Genomic DNA, 14888 nt, shown 5'->3' on the forward strand with positions numbered 1-14888 from the left:
CTGTTTATGGTGGCCATTGACATAATAATCTTACCAATATCTCCAAAAACATCTAGGAGAGGGCTGTGCCTGCAAGGGCTCTTCTAGACAGATTTCCCTTTGCATTGAGATACACCCTGAATGTGTTTGTACCATTCTATGCACCAGAATCCTTGACTGAATGAGACAGAGAGAGGCTAAGCATCTGCCCTCATCTCTCTCTCTGCTTCTTCACTATGAATGTGGTCTGACCCTGTGCCTCTGGCTGCTGCTGCCATGACTTCCCCACCATGATGGATTTTACTTTCAAAGTGTGAACAGAAAGAAACTTTCCCATCCTGATGTTGCTTTTGTCAGATAATTTTTTGCACAGCAAGGAGAAAAGTAATTAAGACAATGTTTTACTGATTAGAAGGCTTGGAAGGTATAACCAAGTTCAGATGAGATTCTTTGGGTCTGATCTAATTGCTGTCCTGACAGATGAAGGGAGATATAGACACAGAGAGAATTTACATTAGGAGTGGTGGAGATATAGAAGGAAGAAGGCATTGTGAAATGGGGTGCAGACATGCATGAAACTGATACAAGCTAAAGGATGCTGAGGCTAGAGAGTAGGAAGAGGCCAAGAAGCATTGGAGGCAACAATGATTTCTGAACATGAGGCAATACATTCCTGCTGCTTTTCTCCCCCTAGTTGGTTCTGTTGAGCTAGCAACCTCACATAGGACTAAGTTGTGATATCAATGAGAATGTGTTTTAATACTGAGTTATGGTGAGTTCAATGGATGGTAGCAAGCTTCAGCTTGCTTTTGTTCTCATCAGATCATACACTGCAGAAGACCCAGGTCTGGGAGGTACATATAATCCCTCATGGAGAAATGGCTTCCTGAACTGACAGAGATACACCCTTTCTTAAGCTCTCATTTAATTCCTCAAGTGGATCCTGTTTCTACTAACCAGGTAGAGATGAGATGCCTCACACAGATAGTGGTTCATGTGCCCAGAACTGAGAACCTTGCAGAAGTCTGCCTGACTCTACTTTTCCTCTCCATCATCCTCAGACTAATCCAGAAAAACAAGGTGGTTGGACATCTAGGGTTTGGGATCTCATTTACTGTTCTTATAGGGAACTCTACTTACCTTAATTACATCTAAAAATCTGGATGCAAGAATGTATTTATAGCAGGCTAAGATATAGATCAGCTTTACATTGCTTGGCTAGTATGCATGAAGCCCCAAATTTGATTTCTAGCAACACACACACACACACACACACACACACACACACACACACACACACACTGGACACATACTCCAAAAAGAAAAAAAAGTATTCTAGGTTCCTAAAATACTACCTCAAATCTATAGACATCAAATAGAGAATAGATTATATATCTCAAATTTACTATACATCAAACCCTAGACTCTGGGCCTTGTGTTGTTTTTGAGATATTAAGCTAAAAAGGACAGTTCTCAGCCACTTGGGAGGACTTGCCTGTGGAACTGGAAAGCATTCTGGGCTAGAGGGCAGAAGATAGGTACTTTTCTTGGGCTGTCTTAAGGGGATATCTCAGCAAATCAGGCAAGCCTTTTCTCATTTCCAAATATCTGTTCTTTTCCCCATTATAACCTGTGAAGAATTGGACCAGAATTGGGTGCTGCGGTTAATGTTTTATGGTGAACTGTCCTTCTGTACTTTGAATGTCCACAGGAACACCCACCAGCTGGTAACTCAAACAGTTGGTGTGAAGTGACATGCACAAGGCAGCCCTGCTCATGTTCTGAGGGAGCAAATGACTTTAGCTGCATTTTCTTTTCTCTCATGGACACAGAACTGGTGATTTGTTTTCTAGAAGGATGCTTAGAGGCTGAAGAACATTGCTGACTCGAGAGAAATGTTAAGGTCAATGGTATTCATGCTGGGCTGCCATGACATCTGAAGAATTAAAGTGCTGTTTGCAGGGTTAATTGTAGCTTCACTTTTTAACTAAGTGAAAATAAACTATAAACCCACTCCATTCCCACACAGGGAATTCCCCAGAATCTTTCAACTCTCCAGATGTTAAGAGGATTAAAGCATATTTAAATTAAGGATAGCTTCAAAAAGATATGTGAGTGTTAAGTGTGTATTTCAGAAGACATTGACTGGAAGCTTCCCCTTGGGGACTGGTGAAGAAGGGGTCAGGATGAGACAGTCATTCTACAGTCTTGTTTATTTGGGGTTAATGTCTATTTGGAATGGACATGAGAGAAAAGGGAAGGGCTTAGGAAGCTCAAACAGTGAGTGATGGAAGAGCTACAACATGTGCAGAGACAGAAGTGCAATGCTGTGGAAAGAGGAAAGCATTTTAATGTGGCTTCCTGGGGTGGGGAAGAAAGGAAGTTGGAAGCAAAGCAGCATGGCTCCTCAGAAGACCCAAAGGCAATGGCTGAATCCAAAGATGCTGAAATGGGTAAAATGACACATTGAGATTTCAAAATTTTAGTTATAAGAGTGATCAAAGATGTCAAAGAAAGACCTGGAGAAGGAAGCCATCAGACTTAAGAAAGAAAGAAAGAAAAAAAGAAATATAAATATTCAATGTTGCAAATGAACAATCCCAAGAGTCAACTAAAAAATAGAGTGTAAAGTACTAAATGACTAGCTCAAGCAGAAGACAGACTGTGGACTGGAAGACAAGGCTGAGGAAATACCACATCCAACATCAATAAAGAAGAATAAATGAATATGACTGCAACTTCTAAGAACCTTGGAATATGACCTGGAGACCAAATCAAAAAGTCCTTGGGGTAGAAGACAGAGCTGACACAAAAGATAAAAGTGTAAAGACTCCATACAGTAATAACATAGCAGGAAATTAACTTCAAATCTAGAGAAAGACACTGAACTACTAAATAGATACACCTGGAGAAGGAGCTCTCCCAACATGTTACAGTCAAAACATAAAAACATAGATCAAAGACATAATATGAAAACCTGTAAGGGAAAGCACCAACTTGCCTATAAGACAAAACCACATCAGAATAACATCTGACCTCTTACCAACAACTCTAACAGCCTGGAAAGCACAGGCCGATATATTCTAAGCTGTGAAAGTAAATACTGTTCACTAAGAGTTTTCTGTCCAGCAAAGTTAACATTTTAAAACTCTGTGAAGAAAAGGGTCACCTAAAGACAAACTAAAGTAGTTCATGACTACTAAGAGAGCACTGCAGAAAAGCTTTAAAGGGTTGCTATATGCAGAGGAGAAAGAAAGACAGTCACAATCATGGGAATATAGGAAAGAATAAACTTCATGAAAGCAATAGGTGAGCAAAAGAAAGCTTGGAATGAGTCTATTGTATTCCACATAGTAATCTAGCTAAGGGGCAGAATGAACATTCTACAGATTATTCTATTCTCTAGCTAAGGAGCAGAATGAACATTCTTCAGATTATCTTTTCAACTGATATGGATCACACATTCCTCCCAGCAGCCCAAGGGAGCTTTTCTAAAACAGATCATACTCTAGGCCACAAACCAAGTCTCAACAAATATAAAAAATATCAAAATAATGTTTTGGGTCTCACCAGACCATAGTGGACTAAAAGAAGAATTTATTAGTGAGAATATAATAAAAGAATTTATTAAAGAGAAACTATACACTGTACCAGCACAACTAAGAGGAAAGTTCATAGCTTTCAGCACTTTGAAATCAATGCAATCTTAAATAAATGACCTAAAACAAGAGCATGTCAAATCCTAAGAAAATTTGCAGTAAGAAATAATAAAGAACAGGGTAGGAATTAATGAAACACAGATAAAAGAATAAATAAAATGAAAGTTGGTTCTTTGACAAGATAAAGAAGATTCACAAACATCTAAATAAACCAGTCAAAAACCAGAAATACCAAACTGATAAAATAAGAGACATGGAGTAAATGTTACAACATATTCCAATGAAGTTCAGAGTATCACGAGGAAATATTTTCGAAAGCATACTTTCCCAAACCTAGAAGAAATGGATAAATTTCTGGGCACATATAAACTACCAAAATTAAATCAAGAAGGTATAAACTATTTAAACAGATACATAACAAGCAAGGAGTCCAAGCTACAGTGGAAAGTCTACCAGCAAAATAAATGAACATGGGTTAATTGCTACCCAGCCACTGAAGAAGACCTAGCATTAATATTCCTCAAACTGCCCCTTGAAATACAAAAGATAAGTAACTCTACCAAACCTATTCCATGAGGCTAGTAATACCCAGATAAAAAGTGGATAAGGACACAATGAAAACAGAAAATTTTAGGCCAGTATTCTTGAACATAGGAACAACTATTCCAACCTCTAGATCTAATGCTGTCTCACATATTCTCTTCTTTCTCAATCTATGTTCAGAACAAACTCAGAACTACCAAAACAAAACAAAACAAAACACCCCTGCACTTGTCCATATTTCATGGCAAGAATTCCAACAATATCAAAGATCAGTATCTTCTCTTTGAATTCTATCAGTCCTGTAGAAATATTTTCTTAATTATAATTACATAGATAAATATAGGTTACAGAATTAAAAAAATCATGAACTTAATAAAAAATTCAAGGAGGTTATAAAGAACCCAAAGAAACAACTCAATGAAATTATATAGAAAGAACTTAAAGAGAATAAACAATAAAGAGAATGATACCCAAGAAATCACAAATGTTAGGCTGGTAGAAATAATGAAGACAATCTAAGACTAGAGAATGGAATTCAATAAGATAATAGCATTGAGGAGGACTCAACTGGAAATGAAGACGAAATTGAAAAAACCAAAGCCTTATAAATAGAATGGATCAAGTAGAAGATAGACTATGAGGTCTTGAAGATAAAGTAGAGGATCTAGAGGATCTAGACCATTGGTTCTCAAATCTTTCTAATGCTACAACACTTTAATACAGTTCCTCATGTTGTTGTTACTCACAACCATAAAATTATTTCATTGCGACTTCATAACTGTAATTTTGCTACTGTTATGAAGCATAATGCAAATATCTGATATGTAGGATATCTGATTGATATTTGACCATCCAAAGGGGTCATGAACCACATGTTGAGAACCACTGATATAGGCTAAATAAGCAAGGAATATTATTTTTTAATAAACATAGGAAAGGAACACACTGGAAATGTGACACACCATGAGAAAAATCAAACCTTTGAATTATAGGAAGAGCTGAGGGAGGAGAATCCCAAATTGGTGGTATAGACTGAGTCTTCAACAAGATTATAGAAGAAAACTTCCTCAAACTAAGGAAAGCTATATCTATACAGATACAAGAAACACATAGAACACCAAATAGACAAGGCTAGAAAGAAAATTCCCATGGCACATCACAGTTCAAATATTAAGCATATATAAAAGCGAAGTATATTGAAAGTACCAGAGAGAAAACACAAGATACATATGAATAAAATTCCATTAGCAAAGCAATTCATTTCTCAATGGAAACCTTGAAAGCCAGAAGAGACTAACAGCATTCCAAATCCTAAATCCATGATGTCCAACCTAGAGTAATATACCCAGCAAAACTATCTACCGTAGTTGAAGGATAAGAAACAAAACTTTCCACAACATAAATAGCCTAAAAACATTATACCACAGACATCAAACCTAAACAAAATACAGGAAGCATTATTTCAGGCCGATGAGAGAAGTAAGCATAGCAGACAGACTGTGGAAAGAATTAAAGAGCCCATTTTTCAATTTCTTACAAGCTGTATTAAAAATGTTACATGCCATTTCCAACTAAGTTTTTTAATGCCAGAAATGCAACATTGGCTCAAAATACACAGTTCAATAAAGGTATTAGGACACATGCACAAGAAAGGTGCATGAGAACACAAAAAATAAGTCATAAAGACATAACAAATTACAGAATCATCTCAATAGATTCAGAAAAGGCCTTCAATTAAGTCAATATCCATTCCTGATAAAACTTTGAAAAGAATCAGGAAAAGAAGGAGTTTATGTCAGTATAATAAAGTCTGTACACATATTAAAAAGTCCCACTGTGTTCCATTTCATACTAAATAAGCAAAGGCAAAATCATATTTTCTAAAATCAAGAATGAGTAGCATGTGCCCACCCTTACCTCATTTACTCAACACAATGCTTGAAGTATTGAGCTAAAGCAATAAGACAAGAGAAAGAAATAAAAGAGATACAAGGGGGAAAGGAAGAGGTAAAAGTATTTTCTTTAGGTTTGACTTCTGGGATATAATTTTTGAGTTTTTTTATTGAGAAATCATCTGTCATTCTGATGGGATTTCCTTTATACCTGACTTGTAGAGGCAATGATCCTATACTCATCAGACTTTAAAGATGCAAGTCATATATCAGACAAGCACTTTTTATGTGTTGTATCTAAATTTTCTAATAAATCAAGACACTTTTTCTTTCAATATTATCTTATAATGCTTTAATAAAATCTTTAAAACTTTTTGTTTTTTAGTGACATTCATTTTTCTTATTTAGTATAAAGTCTTTTCCCACTTGTATTTTCCCATTATTTTATTAACATAAAGGAATTAAACAAAATGTTTAATCAGAGATATTAAGAAATTCAGAATTCAGAAAATTGAATTTCTGTTCAGGTACATTCAACTTGGTCATTCCAGAACTGATTCTATTGACACATCATCAGGGCACCTGACTCAAGCTTCAAGCATGCTGAAGACCAAATAGTGATCAACAGTTTTCCTCAGAGGAACATTAATAGGTTCTTTGCTTGAAGCCAGAAACTCATTTAGTCCCTGTAAGTTGTGTGAGTTTTGGAAAGTAAAAACCTTGACTCTAACTCCAACCGTTGACCTCTCCTCAGATCCCAAACTGAATATCCAATGGGTCATGAAATCCTGCCACAGCTTAGTTATCTGAAGCCCAGTACTCCATTCTCCACTCTAATCTTGTTCTCCCAGCTCAGCAACTACACCTCAGTCTGCTCACAGGAAACCCTGGGTGATGCCTATCCTCTCCCTCTACACTCATAACTACTCTCACAGAAGGTCACCATAGAACAGTAGTTCTTAACCGGTGGGTCACAACCTCTTGGGGTCAAATGACCCTCTCATGGGGGTTGCCTAAGACCACTGAAACATAGATATTTATATTACAATTCCTAACAGCAGCAAAATTAGTTATGAAGTAGCATAACTACTTCATAACTAAATAAAAGCTGGGGGTCACTACAACATGAGGAGCTGTATTAAAGGGTCACAGCAGTACTGGTCACAGGTTGAGAAGCACTTCCACAGAGTTACCTCGCAGACTGTAGGAATCCAACATGGACTGTCACAGCCCTGCTCATACTGGTATCCATACAATCATCCTCTCAGACCCGAACCACCTGCAGCTTCTTCCTCAGTCTCCCAGCTTCCTCTGGCTCCCTAAGATTCATCACCTCTGCATTCCAACTTTCTTTCTCAAAGACACCCCAGGCTCCACTCCTTCCCTGCTTATTGTGTGGCAGTGGTTTCCACCCAAACAGATTCAGATTCACGGTCCTCAGGCTCAGGGGATAGAATCTGGCTTCTGTTCCTCCTATCCTCTCCTTGGACAACTTTCCTACTCTATCTAGTCTACCCTTAGTGCCTTGCAGGCGAGTTCCCATTTCTCTTCTCTACTCACAGTGCTCTTAGGGGTTATTGGATTTGTACATGGGAAATAATATGTTAATATTAGTATGTGTGCTGTTTTCTCCTTTGAGGGAGATAATGGTAGATTAGATCATTTTTCTTTGCAAATGCCTTTTTGGGAGATATCACCATTTTCTTTTTATCATGACATCTCCAGAAGCATTCAGCTCATTACTTGTCAAGTCTGTACTGACTTTTGCTATACATATACCCAATGTCACCTCTTCATTTTATTACTTTTGTTTTGGTGAGTGTCTGTGTGTCTGCATGCATGAGTGCATGTGTGCATGTGTGAATGTGCCCATGGGTCACAGCTCCCACATGGAGGCCAGAGGATTACTTATAGAGGACAGTTTTCTCTTCCAATCATGTTGGCTCTGAGACTTAAACTCAGGTTGTGAGGGTTAGCAGTGATTGGCTGAGACATCTCACTAGTCCTCATAGTTATTTAACATGATTAAAATGCTACTAACTCTGAAAATATATTACCCATCTGCTTATGGAATTTATCGTGTCTTGATTTTCAATACACCCAATTATTAAAAAAAAAACTTAAAAATATCACATACCAATTAAATTCTGTACAACTCAACGAATTTCTATACAGCTAGATAGGTGTTTGGAATGGAAGCCACAGAGCTCTACATTAAATTTTATATTTTCTGTATTGAACATATTTTATGCACTTATTATCACCAACCCCTCAAAACATCCACGATGACAGAGTTAGAATTAGAGAAATATATATGAAACTTGAGTTCTTTGCCTGCATTCAGTCCTTTATTCCCTTATTCTTAGCCTTTCTTGTTCTCTTTTGTGCTATTTTGTACCCACCTGGCAGTTGTTTACATATATGCATGTATTATTTGCTAGGTTTTTCTTATAAAAGAGAACATACAGGGTTTTTTCCCTGAGATTGTGTGACTTCACCTAGTATTGTATAATTACACGTCAGTAGTGCCAGTGAGATGAATGGCATGCAGTGTGATTCATGTCATGTCAGAAAAATCCCTCGGAAGTCATGTCATTGTGGTTTAATGAAAAGAGCTCTTGATTTGTGAACGGACTCCATGTGCAAAGCATGAAGGGGATCCTGGAGAGTGCCACACAGCTGGTCTCATTTCAACCAGAGACAACCCCACAGTGTAACGGCAACTCTTAGGGATGTTGTTTCTCTAATGCTGCTGACACACATAAGTTAGGGGTGGGTCACCATCGTCCTGTACAGGAGAGACAAGTGTTTCTATTCACCTCTGCATGCTAATAGCAATAGTGAGCTATCAGAATGATGTGTACTGGCTATAAATATACAAATAACAAATGCTTCCTGGGAGCTAATGTTAGAAGCTATAGACATACCTATTTAGTAAAAGTTTAAAATTTTCTGGCTCAAGTCATTCGCGCCTTCTGAATCTCTGTAGAACTCCAAGGAGCACCAAACTAAAATGTTCAGAGCTCTGAATGGCATACTATTTTGTCCTTTTCAGTTGAGCCTGGAGCATCTATACAGAATTCATCTTGTGACCTGTTCTTTGAGATTAATTTTGCTGAGATCTGTTAACTCGAATGGATATGCAAATGAAAGAGAAAATTCACTGAGGAGTTACAGGGAAAGTTCTGGGAAGAGCATCAGGAGACCCTGAAGCACTGCAGGCACAGCCTGGGAGAACAACTTTGACAGAAAGCAGGAGGAGACACTCTGGGCAGGGCGGCTGTCGGACACCTGCATGCCCCCCCTTAATCAAGAGCCTGGACAAGACTCTTGTTGGTAAGGATTTGTTGTGAGTGGTCACAGGGCAAAAAAATGACAAGCTGGTGAAGCAAAGTCATGCCCTGGATTCGACAAACCTAATCAGAACTAGACACGCTCCTTTTTCTTCCCAGCTTAAACTGCTTCAGCAGGAATTTAGAACAGACAAAAAGAAATCTGTTCTGATTGAAATGATTGCAGGACAGAGTGATGGGTCACCAGGCTGGTTTTGGAGTATTCTTTCTTTGAGTGTTAAAATAGAGTTGATACTCAAGGATGCTCTGAATCACAGACCCATAGACCATCATGGTGGGAGATAGCCTGAGAAGTGATTGGATAGAAATTTCCAGATTTCATTCTGTAAGTAGTCACCTGGAGATGGTTTCAGAATCCCAGATTCTTTGTGAATAGGACCAATAAATCATGAACTTGGGTGTGGGTCTAGGCATCAGGTGCATGGTGCTTGGTCTCAGCAACTTGATTGGATCTGGGTTTGTGAGGATATCCCCAAGAAGGATTAACTAAGATGTGGAGAGACCTTGCCTCAGGGTTGGCTGTACTTCCTGGTTGCAGCCCATACATGAATCCAGGAGCAGTGAAGGACCACAGCCTACATCTCTTGAACCTTATTTAATACACAGGGACATTTTAGTAGGTAATCTTCCAAACCTTGAGTAATCAAAATAGCACAGTTTAGATGCAAATACAAACACACAGGCCAATGGAGCAGAGCAGAGAGCCTAGAAGTGAACCCCAAGCCAGCTGACTGTCAATAAAGGTGCTAAGAATATGTACAGAGAAAAGGACTCTTTCAATAAATGATGATTAGAAAATTGGATATCCTACAAAGAAAAGTGAAGTTAGGCCCTGGTGTTTTAATATTGAGGCATACAATGTATCCTATATCTGCCTTTTAAATACTGTGTCTATGCTCATAGGTTAGTACTGCTCTCAACTTTGGTCAGGGAAGTTTTGTTTTGTGGAATTGAGTGATGGCAGTTATTACAAATGCTCAGGACTAGTAAAAGTGCTCAGAATAAATGACAGTTGAATGCTTATCCCAATAGGACATCTCTATCATCCTCTCCAAGGCACAAGGATTATGGCAGAAGAGGGGCTGCAAAGGTAAGATCTATAGGAAGGAGAAGAGTGTTGTAGAATGCTGTCTTCCAGGCATGTCATAGCTGTTATACTCCTAAACTCAGCTTGTCAACATTCTGTCATGAAAGGATTGGGCTTGTGGGGCCCCACTTGTCCTTGATGATGTATAGGCAGAGTTAATGGATGTTGCCAGAGGACGTTTTCTTCAGTGGTGTAGCTCTAGGTAGTTTGCTCATGCTTCTGTAAATAAGCCCTCACTCATGAAACTGTAAGAGCCCTAGTTAAACTTAATGGATCACAGATACATGAAAGAAGAGGACTTATGAAAACAAAGGCATCAGTAGAAGTTTGAGAATATATATATATATATATATATATATATATACATATATATTCATATTCTCAAAAGAGTAGACACAAATCTTGGCCAACAAGTGCATAAAAATATGCTTAATGTGACTAATCAAACACAATGAGACACTGCTTCACACCAGTAAGAATGGTTGTTATCAGAAAGGCCACAGATGATAAGCACTGGAGGGAAGGCAGAGATAGAGGACCAATTACACACAGTTTTACTCACAGCCTATAAGAGCTGATCTCAGAGAAGCTGAGACTGGATGGTGGTTACCATAGGCAGTCTACATTAGGAGGAGAGAGCATGGAAGAGAAAAGCTGGCCTGTGAGTGGGTCATTATAGTAAGATGGGAGCAGAGAGTTTGGATGCCCTGTCACACAGTAGGGTGATTATATGCCAGAGATGTGCTGCACATTTCAAACTCCAGAAGAGAAGCTTATCAAATAAATACACAAATACGTTTAACCCATAAATAGCACGCAATTGTAATGCATTGAAGTCCATCACTCCATATATTCATCTTTATTTCATGTGAATAGTTATTTTGCCTAGATGTGTACCACAGTTGTGTCTGATGTCCACAGAAGATTCAGTTCAGATTCCCTGAAACTGAAGTTAATTATTGTCTTAAGCCACTATGTAGGTACTGGGAACTGAACTCTGATCTGGAAGAGCAGCAACTGCTCTTAAACACTGAACCATGTCTCTCGTTCTAGTTAAAATGAATTTAATACAAAGGAGAATCAAACAACATACTTAGTCAACATCAACACATTGTCTTTCTGTTTTGGAAAAGTCTCATGTAGCACAGGGTGGTCTTGAACTCCTGATCCTTTTGCCTCTACTTCCCAAGTACTGGGGTTACACATGGCTGTAATTATTAATGTATTCTTTTAGACAATTAAAAATTATTAAAACAGTCAATGAAAAATAAGTCATTTTCATTGTTGAGGAATCAGATTATGAATTAATTTATAGTTTTTGTTAAAGGTAGGATTGGTTCTGGTGTGGTGCAGCAGGCTTTCTGGAAGTCAGAGAGCTGGCCATGCAGACTGTGGTCAGATCCAGCACCACAACTTTGCTTTTGTTTTGTCCTTGTTGGATGGCCACTTAGCATGAGGCCCCATCTCCTCTGACAGTCACATTCATTCTGGGAACCCTGTGGGTTCAAGATGGTCTATATGCCCTCTTAATGAGCAATGACACAGAGCCCAGTGTGAAAGGCCATCCTGTGGAGTGTGGCATACCCATGAAGGAATGTGTCTTTGGCTAGAGGAGGTTAGCTGGAGGAGCAGCCTCTTCCAGGGTGCTCTAGGTTCTGTCCCAGGGACTCTAACTTAACAGATGCAAGGACCTGGGGCTCCCTCTGCTGTCACGTCTTATCTGCTAGACAGTGCTGGGCTTTACTGCTGCTCAAAAGAAACAAATTGGTCTGTCTGAGCAATTTCATTTTTGGTAAATCTTTTGTTAATTGCACCACGAATTTGTCATGTTTATACTTGACTATATATACTAAGCTTTCTGCCCAGTGTACTTCTTTTACTTTGAGAAGCAGAATTTACTCCAGCCTCCCCTAATGATACATATCTGTACAGTTTCTCGACAAAAGTTCTGGGTCTATTTTTCTAGGGTGTATTTAAATAGATGCACAATTATTAAAATAAAATGTTAATTTATTTTCCTCTTAATTGGACAAACCAACTTAACTCAAAACCTAATTCAATTTATTGAGTCCCCATGTGGTATAGATGAAATTACAACCAACACCATATCCTGTTGGAAATTTCCCCATGTATTTTATATTACATGCTTGCTTTTCTTCATTTTAACCTGTGATTCCCAGGTATAGTGTGTGTGTGTGTGTGTGTGTGTGTGTGTGTGTGTGTGTGTGTGTATGCATCTTATCAGTTCCTCTAAGGAGTGAGTGATCTCCATTCTAGGGCCTCAGGCAAGTCTGTCTTTCCATATTCATCTTGCTGTATGCTCACTCATTTAGTAAATATTTGCAGATGAGCTCATGTCTGGAATGCAGAGTCTAATAGACAGATTTGAAGTTTAGGGAACTTTCCAAACTGCTATTTGGTCTGTGGTTAGTCTAGGATATCAATCTGTGGAACACTGAAATTTGGTTAGGATGGTGCAAGGTAAAATTTCATTATGGTGGAGTTCTACAAAGATATAGTAGTCCCTGAGAGGCACACCACAAAAGCTGTTGCATCCTCAAATCCATCAAAGCTGCTGCAGGCCCCTCTTCAGGCCCAGCCTACCTTCACAGTAAAATGTTGCACAGGAGCTGTCCAAAATGGCGGCTCCTGTCAAAATGGTCGCACCATGACTTCTCCTCAGCCTGCAGCTTCAGCTTCAGGAGCTGCAGGAGTTGTCAGTAATGGCACCTCAGTGCGAGTGGAACCTCAGGATCTGTCCAGGTGGTGACACCTTTCCTGCCTCAGCCTACTGTGGTCATGAGGAGCTGTCCACGGTGGAGACAACTTCTTCCTGCCTCAGTCTACAGCTGGAACTGTCTCACAGGAGCTGTCCACAGTGTCAGCACCTCCTCTCCAGCCCCCCTCCCCGCTGCCACCCGACTCCCCCAGCAGCCCCAGAGAGTTGGCAAAAGCTGCAGCAGCCAGGAAAGACTTCCCACCCTAACGCATGGGCCTGATGCAGGGAAAAGGGAGTCCAAAAAACCCCACTAATTCCGGAGCTTCCCACAAATCCCATTAATCCCTGAGCAGGAAACCCACCAATTTCTGAACAGAAAAACCCAACAATCCCTGAGCCCTCTCCCGCCCCCAGCTGAGGATTTGAAATCTCGCCAATCCTCACTCTGGAAATATCTGCCCTGAGAAGCTCTACCCCTTTATCCAATTCCCTGCTACCTGCTCCCAGGAACAGAGGGCAGTCATCCCTGGATTCATCCCTCCACACCCTGGACCCTCCAATAAATCTCTTTCATGAGATTTTCTGCCTGGTGTGAAAAGAAGAAAAGAAGCAATGAAGAGAAGAGAATAGAAGAGAAGGAGCAGGCCTGAGGCTCCTGAGCTCCTCAGTGATACCTTCTCCTGGGAGCTGCAATGCCTCTGCAGCTTCCTCTCAGAGCTGTGTGGTTCCTGTGCCCTCTTCCCCCTGTGTCGTAGGGTGCCCTTCCACTGGGACATCATCCCACCCTAGAGCTGTAAGGTTCCTGAGATCCTGTGTCTCAGGATACCCTTCCACTGGGACATTGTCCTACCTCAAAGTTGTAAGGTTCCTGGGCCCCTGAGCCTCAGAGTGGCTTCCAATGGGGCACTTTCTCCCCTCAGAGTTGTATGAATCCCAGGCTTCTGAGTCCCAGGATACCCTCTCATCTGAACGGAAACACTGACAGTTAGGGGCAGTGGGAAAATGTGGGATTGTGGGATGAGCCCATTGTGCCAACCTTAAAGCATCAGAGCAAGGCCAGATCATCTCTCTCATCGCTTTAGGCAAACTCACCGATGAATTCAGAGATACCTTTGTGTGTCCATGCAGGTCACAAGCTCCTTTTTCACACTGGTTTTATTTTAGAAATCAAAATTTGTGTGAAACAGAAGGACATGTAATCAGCATGTGAGCCTAGGAGTTTTGACCATTCCCCTATGACCTCACTCCTTATCTTTATGAGCTCTGTCCTGACATGGGCTATATGACACACAAACATTATGAGCTAAGTGTTAAGAACACTGTCTCTTAAATAGTTAACGCAAAGGTTCTCAAATAGTTAACTGCTAGAGGATGTCTTCATATGTCTTCTGAAGGTCTTTCCTGGATATTGACTCTTAAGTCTGAAGGATTTAAGGAGTGTTTAATCCACTAATCCCTTCTAGCTGCTTTAAAGTGGTAATGTGCACAGAGGAAGTGACCTGAGAGGTGCTGGAAGCAGTCTCCTTGGGAGGAGGGATCTGAGTCAGCACCTTCTTACACAGTCCTATACTAATAAAAGCCATTTGCGAACGCTCTCCATTTTTGTTCATCCATCTATGGTTTCAGAGGCCCCTTAGTACACACACAGAATGTAGC

At 39.9% G+C, this 14888-nt stretch overlaps 1 protein-coding gene across 32 annotated transcripts in view; it reads right to left on the reverse strand.

The window, feature by feature from the left end:
- The window catches only part of Pex5l (peroxisomal biogenesis factor 5-like), a 213573-nt gene that overhangs the window by 25916 nt on the left and 172769 nt on the right, over positions 1 to 14888 (reverse strand). Inside the window, exon 1 of one of the 32 annotated variants that reach the window (XM_087617037.1) lies at positions 14325 to 14462. The gene's annotated coding sequence lies outside the window, so the exon portion shown is untranslated. 32 annotated transcript variants of the gene reach the window in all.

Source organism: Rattus norvegicus, chromosome 2, assembly GCF_021556685.1.
Source record: "Rattus norvegicus strain SHRSP/BbbUtx chromosome 2, alternate assembly SHRSP_T2T, whole genome shotgun sequence".
NCBI lineage: Eukaryota > Metazoa > Chordata > Mammalia > Rodentia > Muridae > Rattus > Rattus norvegicus.